The sequence below is a fragment of the Eleutherodactylus coqui genome, chromosome 7 (genome assembly GCF_035609145.1).
Source record: "Eleutherodactylus coqui strain aEleCoq1 chromosome 7, aEleCoq1.hap1, whole genome shotgun sequence".
Taxonomy (NCBI): domain Eukaryota; kingdom Metazoa; phylum Chordata; class Amphibia; order Anura; family Eleutherodactylidae; genus Eleutherodactylus; species Eleutherodactylus coqui.
The window spans coordinates 79730828-79739952 of NC_089843.1; positions in this window are offsets into that span (position 1 = coordinate 79730828).

The window sequence follows — 9125 nt, forward strand, 5'->3', positions numbered from 1 at the left end:
TCTGTTTCACGAGTGGCGAAAGTAAGGAGGTCATACTAGCCAGTAAGGGTGGCAGCCAGAAAGAACCCATCGTAAGGGCGGGGAATTTCTTGCACTCCAGCTCCACCCATAGTTTAGCGGGATTATTGTGAAGAATATCTAGGACGCATCTGCATATGGATGCCCTGTGATAGATAGAGAAGCTGGGTAGGCCTACTCCTTCCTCCCCTTTCCTTCTGATAAGGGTCTTAAATTTAACCCTCAGTCTCGTTCCACCCCAGGCAAACTCCGTTGAGAGCTTGCGGAGTTTTGTCAGGTACGCTTTGGGGATTCTTATCGGTAGAGTTTGGAAGAGATATAGAAACTTAGGCATAGCGTCCATCTTTAGTGCATTAATTCTTCCAAACCATGATAACGTAAGTGGTCTGCATTTCTTCAGGTCTCTTCCAAAACTATCAATCATCAGTTTAAAGTTCGCTTCGAATAGGGTTTTAGGGTCGCTGGTGAGATTAATGCCCAGGTATTTAATGTGGTCCTTCCTCCACTTCATAGCGGAAAAATTGCTGATCGCCACTACGACCTCCATTGGGATTGTTATATTAAGAATTTCCGACTTGTTTATGTTGACTTTAAAATTGCAAATTTTACTGAATCTCTCAAATTCCTCTAGGGCAACTGGGATTGCGATCCGGGGGTTTGTGTTATACATTAATAGGTCGTCTGCGAAAAGGGAGAGCTTATGTTCAGAAGTCTCTGATTGGATCCCACGTATGTCTGGGTTGTTCCTAAGGGCGTTGGCCGGAGACTCCATCATCAGGACATAGAGAAAAGGTGAGAGGGGGCACCCCTGTCTAGTTCCATTCTTTATTTTAAGCGGGGTAGAAAGGGCAGCATTCACTCAGACTCTAGCTGAGGGGGTCGCAGTAAAGGGCCATGACCCAGGTAATAAATCTGGGCCCTAACCCGATCTTCTTCAGGGTCGCCTCCAGGAACCCCCAATGCACCCTATCGAATGCTTTCTCTGCATCAACAGATAATAAGGGAGTCCCTGAGAGGCGAGCACGCGAAATCAGTGAAATTGTTCTAATGGTGTTGTCCCTCACCTCACGACCCGGGACAAAACCTGACTGTTCCCAGTTGATCAAGATTGGGATAAGGGGTTTCAGACGAGATGCCAGGATCTTTGAGAACATTTTGGTATCAATGTTTAGAAGGGAAATGGAGCGGTAGTTAGAGCAGAGTGTATGGTCTTTCCCTTGTTTGGGAATAATTGTGATGGTTGCCTGTACGGCCTGGGGTGGGAAAGGGCATTCCAAATGTTACCTTCCAAATGATCGACCTCCTCTTTAGGGAGCACCCCCGGTGCGAACCTGTCTAGGTATTCCTTAATTGCTGATGTATCTTGGGTCTATTCAGTATCCCGGTCTCTCCGCAAGTTATAAAACTTTTGATAATATTGTTTAAAGCAATCCAATATGTCCTTATTGGAGTGAATTATTCCCTTAGATGGAGAATTTAGTGAGGGTATATAAGGAGTAGATGTCCTGGGATGGAGAGCCCTGGCCAAAAGTCGGCTACATTTATTCCCGTGTTCGTAGAAGCTCCCGCGCCATCTATCTCTAGCACACAGTGATTGCTAGTCTAAGATGGAGAGGATCTTACCCCGGGTGTCTGAGATATCGGCATTAAGTGTCTCAGACGGTGCTGTCTTGTTGGAAGACTCGAGATTGCCCAATCTGGTCAGTAAACCTCTAAGTCCTTGTGTACGTTCTCTTTTTAAACAGGAGCCGTGGGAAATAAATACTCCCCTTATCACACATTTTAGGGCTTCCCATTGGATAGGGCGGGAGGAGGAGTCTAGGGCATGGTCGGCCACGAAGTTCTGGATTGTTTTCTTTATTTCATTTACACAAAGAGGATCCTTAAGGAGGTTGTCGTTAAGGCGCCAAGAATGGTTTGTTCTCCCCTCTGTGAGACCCTGGAGGGCCCCGAAGACCGGAGCGTGGTCAGACCAAAGGAAGACTCCCAAAGAGCTAGTGGGAGCTAAATCTAAAAGGTCGTGTGATATAAACAGGTAGTCTAGGCGATTGTAGTTGTTGTGGGCTAGTGAGTGGAAACTATAATCTTTTGGTTTTGGGTGTAAGAGCCTCCAAAGATCTACTAGTTGTAAGGATACAAGGGCTTTTTTAAATTTACGTAAATCAGTGAAAGAGACCCCGGACCTACCCACTGAAGAGTCCAGGACGGGCTCAAGGCACAGGTTGAAGTCTCCTCCCAAAATTATCCGTGATCCTGCGGCGAAGCTCGAGAGTGCGTCCATGATCCCGAGACCGAACGGAATCTGTGCATGGTTGGGAAAATAGACATTTGCAATGGTTAGAACTCGCGCGAATAGAGATTTTGAGGAAGACATATCGTCCTTCTGGATCGATCTCTGAGGAGATAACCTGATGGGGCAGTTGTTTGTGTAATGCTATCAATGCTCCACAGACTTTCCTCTTGGGGTGGGGGCTGTGAAACCAGGTAGTGTAATGATTGGAGGTACAGTTAGGTATATTACCTGATGAGAAGTGTGTTTCTTGTAAGAGCGCTATCATGACCTTATTTTTGTGAAGATGTTTGAGAATCTGCCCTCTTTTTGACGGTTTATTTAGGCCTCTAGTGTTGTACGAGCAAAAGGTCAGGCTATCAATTATCATGTGTTCGAGTTTTGAGCTCCCGCCTCTGACGACCTAGTGGAAAGGGGAGAGGGGGGATGGGGAAGAGGGGAAACATAAACAAGCAATACATCCGGAAATGACCGCAACAAGGCAGGCAATTCCCTGAACATCGTCGGGAGACAGACCACACATAGTGTTGTCCAGCCTGATGGGGAGAGTAGTTAGAAACAATAACGGGGCAAGGTGCTCCCGTCCGTCACCGTTGAGAACATATAAATTACCCCAAGCGGGGTCACCAGTAAGAACCAGGTTGCTTAATAGTAGAAAGTAACAGGAAGCAAAGCAGAACGTTATGATGCCACAGAACCGAGACCATCAGTGATTACGCAGGTGAGCACTTAGGTAGACAGGAGTTAGAGGCACGGAAGAGGAAAGGATCATAGCGAGAAGAGAGGAGAAAGGGCCGCTCTGAGAGTCAGGCCCGGCCAAGGAAGGAATCCTCCTCTAGGGCTTAGAGGACTGGGGGACAATGGGGCTCCATACCAGTCCAGTCAGATCGCGGTAGTCCTGTGACCGGTAATTGTTTCCTCAAGTCTGTGAGAACCTTTGCCCTCGATCCTCTCCTCTACGTGTAGGCCCGACAGTGCGCCATGCCTCTGTTGCTGTAGGGGCCGGGAGAGAAGGCAAAGACGGCCAGTCTGGGAGGGAGAGCGGGAGTTCAAAAGTCCCCAGAAAATTAGGAAGGTCCCCCAGGGAACAGAAAGTGGTGGATTTGCCATTCTTCCATGCCACCAACTGGAATGGGTAACCCCATCTATATGGTATGTCTTTTCCCTTAAGAGCCTCCAGCAGCGGCTTTAAAGCTTTGCGAAGTTGTAAGGTTCTTCTGGCTAAATCTGGTAACAGAAGGATAGGCGCATCGTGGTAGGACAGGTTTTCTGTGCTCCTAGCTTGTTTTAAGATGTCCTCCTTAACTTTGTAGAAGTGTATACGACAAATAACGTCCCGTCAGCGTTTTGGGTCGAGGATCTTTGGGCCAAGTGCTTTATGTATACGGTCGATTTCAATAGGATTATCCCCTGGGTCTCTGGATCAGAGACCCGAAAAAATCCTAGGCCCACAGCTCCAGCTGTGTATTGGTGATGTCTTCTGTGAGGCCCCTCACGCGGATGTTATTCCTCCTGTGTCTGTTTTCTAAGTCGTCGATATGCGGAAAAATATTAGATATCTGGGTGGAATGGGTCATAATGACTTGCATGTGAGACTAAAGGATTGAGCTAGTATGTTCCTGTGCTTCTTCTATAGTTTGTACTCTGTGACCGATCTGTTGTATATCTTTTTGGATCTGCGTCACTGCTTGTTTATGTGACTGTTCAAGGTGGGAGAATGAAGAGTTGATTTCAGATCTAGTAGGGAGTGCTCTAATATGAGCCTTCCAGTCCCAATCACTGTCCTCCGTATGCAAGTTCGGAGAGGGGGAGCGAGAGGTGCCACTTCCCCGAGGGTCCTGGAGGGGGTATGGTTGCCACAAAGGCGCACCAGTGGTCCTGTACCTATTTGGGGGACTCTGGTATGAGGTGCCTATATATGTGGGGTGTGTACCCCTGGTACTCACACTGTCCTTGTGGCTGCCGGCTAGGGTATGGTGCAGAACAGGCTTCCCCTTTTTACTTGTGCTACTGCTGCTGGGTGGTCCACGTGTCAGGACTGGCTGCATCGTCGCCATTTTGTGCTCGGCAGCTTTATCTATTGTGCAGGGAGCCGCTGTTGCACACATGTTGAGGTCTGCCTCCCCCTCCTCCATCTCGTCTGCTGCCACCTATGGGGTGCTGTCTGTGTGCCTCTGGAGCCCCTCAGCCGAGAAACCTGGGACCGCTGTGAAGGTAGGGTGTGCCTCCTGTCCCTGCATGGCTGCCATTGTAAGGACTTCAGTGGCGGCTGGGCTCTTCCCCGTTCTTCCCTCACCTCCATAATCAGGCGCCGGGTGAGCCGCTGGAACACCGCTCCCTCCGGTGAAGTGTGAGCGCGGGTCCTCTGCAGGTGGAGATGCGGGCACTGCCTCAGGGGTATGCTCCTCCATGTCTGCCGCTTGTCAGTCGTCGGGGGCCGCGGGGCTAAAGAAGCGGTTTATACCGCTGGAGTCTCTCTCCACCGAGGCTGCACTGCGGAGCTGTGACCTTTTCCTGTCCATTGTGGGGTTATTTAGTCCTGTTTGCTTCCTTTGATGCTGGTGCCTGGCTTGAAGAAGTGGTGGACGGAGCGGGTGCTAAGCTGAAGAGTGTCTTTTCCCGCCAATGGTAAGCCACGCCCCCCCGTGTGCGCTCCTTTATACAAGTCTTGCTTGCTGCAAACCCAACACTTTTGGGGGGGTATTTCTTGACCCCAACGGCAGGGATGGGGTGTAAAAAGTGGTACTCTGTGAGCCTTCACACCTCCTCAGACTTGCTGAGGTGCGGTGGTCTCAAACAGAAGGCGCTCAATAAGCTACTCCGGGAAGTGCAGGAAGGTGAGTGTTCCCTGGGAATGTTTGTAAATTGCGTAGGCATTACAGGTAGATCAGCAGAGGGGCCTGGGACTGAAGATGACATCGGGGGATTTCGCTGGAGGCCTCATGTAAGAAGCTATATCTCCCCTCACCGATCGATAAAAAGGAGGCTCCATAGAGAAACATGGGAGATAAAAAACGCAAGGTCATTATAAATTGATTTGTAGCTGCATCATTAAGAGCAACGTGTGCTTGTTCTCAGTGAGAGAAACCAAGTAATCTTGTAGATATGATACCTTTTAATGGCTACAAAAATGCATAATGTTACAGCAAGCTTTCGGGGATATCTTGCCACCAGAAAATGGGGAAAGTTGTGGTGTACTGGGGATTAATACAAGAGGCTAGCAGGGGTTGTAGTTCACATATTGCGTGACAGGGTGGCTTCACTAACCTGAGGGTCCAGGGTTCCACACCATACCCTTTTGTCAAGGGAGCTGCTTCAGTTATACGGAGTGCAGGATGGATTTCTGACACTGAGATTTTGTGAAACAGCTTTAAAGGGGTTGTCCCGCGAAAGCAAGTGGGTCTATACACTTCTGTATGGCCATATTAATGCAGTTTGTAATGTACATTGTGCATTAATTATGAGCCATACAGAAGTTATCAGAAGTTATTCACTTACCTGTTCCGTTGCTGGCGTCCTCGTCTCCATGGTGCCGTCTAATTTTCAGCGTCTAATCGCCAGATTAGACGCGCTTGCGCAGTCCGGTCGTCTTCTTTTCTGAATGCGGCCGCTCATGCCGGAGAGCGGCTCCGTGTAGCTCCGCCCCGTCACGTGCCGATTCCAGCCAATCAGGAGGCTGGAATCGGCAATGGACCGCACAGAAGCCCTGCGGTCCACCGAGGGAGAAGATCCCGGCGGCCATCTTCAACCGGTAAGTAAGAAGTCACCGGAGCGCGGGGATTCAGGTAAGCGCTGTGTGGTTTTTTTTTAAGTCCCTGCATCGGGTTTGTCTCGCGCCGAACGGGGGGGGCTGTTGAAAAAAAAAAAACCGTTTCAGCGCGGGACAACCCCTTTAACTTTACTGCAATTGCTTATGTACATTCCAGGTTACAAGTCAATCAAAGCATAATGTGAGGTATTACAAATAAGCAGTAGATGGATGATCATTTGGTTATCATGACTTTAAAGGTAGCTGTTTCAGCAGATTAATTGAAGATACAGCCTATGATGCTCTTGGACATGTCTCTTACTTAGCTTGTAGCAGGAATATCTTTGCTAACAGATATGACAATTCTTGACATGCACAGTCCAATTTAGATTAACCTCTGCTGTGGGGCTCCACTCAAATTGCATTATAATATTCACTTGGTACTCACGATTCCGTTCCGTCACGTGGTATCTGGAAGGACGCATGCGGGGACGATTCATCAGCGTGCTAGCTGACTAATACTGCTCTCCACCAAAGGTTACAAACAGCATACGCAGGGAGGTCCTTGTACACGTTATCCTCTTTGTCTTTAGCTCTGTCTCTCTTCCTCAGAGTTCATGACACAGTAAGATTTTGTCGCGTTGCAACAATGTGACAAATCGCAAGCTCCTTCAGCCCATGCTTTCCAATGGGTTAATTCACACGTGCAACGTTTTGGAGTGTGCGACATCCCAACACAACAACCTTGCAGGTCTCGCGATATGCATGCGACTCGTGAGGTTTTGTAGCCCATGTTTCGCTATGGAGCTTTCCTTTCTTGCAGTGCGATGCAACTTTGACAGTAGGAAATCTGACTATCACAGCCATAACCTGAACCTTAGCTGCAGAAAAAAAACAAAAACGGTATACATCACCTTAGAAGCACTGTCCGACTCTGCTGCATATTTTCCCCAAGTCTCTGGCACTATTCTTCTTTGTCTCCGCTGGCCTCCTGGAAGTGCTGCCTCTGATGGGCTGACGCTTAGCCAATCACAGCCAGCGCTCGATGAACCAATCACAGCCATTCATCGAGCGCTGGCTCCGATTGGATAAGCGTCATTTTTCAATCCCCAGCCAGAAGAGATGAAGAACAGTGCCGGGGACCGGGAAGAAGCTACAGTGGAGCCTCGAACAGCGCTTCTAAGGTGATGTATACTTTTTTTTCTGCAGCTAGGGCTTATTTTTGGGGTAGGGTTTATATTTCAAGCCCCCCCTCCCCGAAAATCCTTGCATGTGGTGCTATAAAGCCACGGTATTTTATTAGCACGACAAAATTGCGGTATCACCGTGAGAAACCGCAGCGATATTGCATGGACCAGAGATGCAATATCGCTACAATGCCGTTTTGCCCGTGTGAACAATGCCTTAACAATATATGAGAGACCTAGCAAACGTAGCAGAGTTGTTAGTGGCAGCCAGTGCTGGTGGCACAATACTGAGTTATAAGAAAGGATGTTCCAGAACTGTTTTATTAGGGGAATACAAGTATGCACTAAATCAGACATGTTAAGAGAGCGGACTGCTCCTCTTTAAAGGCAGGGAGGATTGTAGAGGTCCAAATGTCCACAGCACCAGGATTACAGTGTACATATGAATAAAATAACTTGAGCCGTACATTCCCATGTCTTAGCAGAACTAAGGAAAGAACATTTCTGAAGTTACAGTCCTTTTAGATTAATGCCAACATCAGCTTACCGATAAACCAGTTAAACGGCTTTAGATTTCTTCTCTCGTTGTATAATGCAAGTAAGATTTCTGTGAACATCTGAGAAGTCCAAAACCAAGAAGAGACCAGAGTAGTGGTGTAAGGCTGCGTTCACACTGGTGGTTTTTCGACTGATCCAGTTTTATTAAAAACGGATGTGAAATGGAAAGTATCTTAACTCCTTAAGGACCAAGCAAGGTAAAGATACAGCGCTTCACCCTGGGCTTTAAACCCCACAGATAGCAAAAATACAACGCGGGATTAAAGCCTCTGCTCTTGCAATCAAGCAGGAGCAGGTCGGGTTCTCAACAATTACAACGGCTTGCGTCAATTTCAACGCAGTTACAAGAACCAGCTACGACACAGAGGTCGAAGCAAAGACTTCTGCTGCTTTCGCTATGACCTCTGTGTGATAGCGGCGCTGTCAGGGGCGCACAATCAGCTGATTGGTCAGAATCCCAAGCCATGGACCCCAGACAATTAACTTTTGAGGACCTATCCTTGGGCCAAGGCCAGATTCACACAAGCATATACATATCTGCAAGCAACTGTACATCGTATACAATGTGCACAAAATTTGTGGCATGACATATCTTGGCGCGCATTTGTGCACCGCAAGAGCGCACTGAAGTTATTGGGTATACGTAAATATGCGTGACATATGTAAAAAAGCTGCGTATTTGTTGCACATATACGCACAAAATCAATGTGATTTTGCCCATTTTTTGTGTGCGCAGACACACTGTGCATCTTGTGTGCCCTATTTTTTTGCAGAAAACAAAAAACAATCTCCATTCCTAGAAAACCCATTTAAAATGTTATCACCCAAAGCCAGGAGTTGTTAATTTGTCTACCTTAACATGAATGAACAAGTGAACAACGCTTTTCAGTGATTCAATATATGGATGACTAAAGGAACAGGAATGCTGTACTAGAGAATACGTTAATCATTGCACGAAAGGCTCTAAACGTTTAAGGGGGGCATTTCCAGAATAACTTTTATCATCTTGCATGGCATAACTGCTAAAAGTCTGATCACTGGAGGTCTCACTGTTGAATGGGGGTACTGTGTCCCCATATACTCCTCACCGCACCTCCCACAGTGAGGAGGAGCTTGAATGGACTGCCGGCCAAGCATGTGCGCTGCTGCTCCATTTATTTCAACGGTAGGTACATCATTCAACTATTTCCATCAGTCCCATGGAGTTGAATGTTTGGCCACCACTTCATTCAGATTCTTCTTACTGGAGGGGGGAGTGCAGTGAGGAGGAAAGGAGGGCATGGCACTACTGTTCTTGGGATTGGTGAGGTCCCCAATTGTGAAT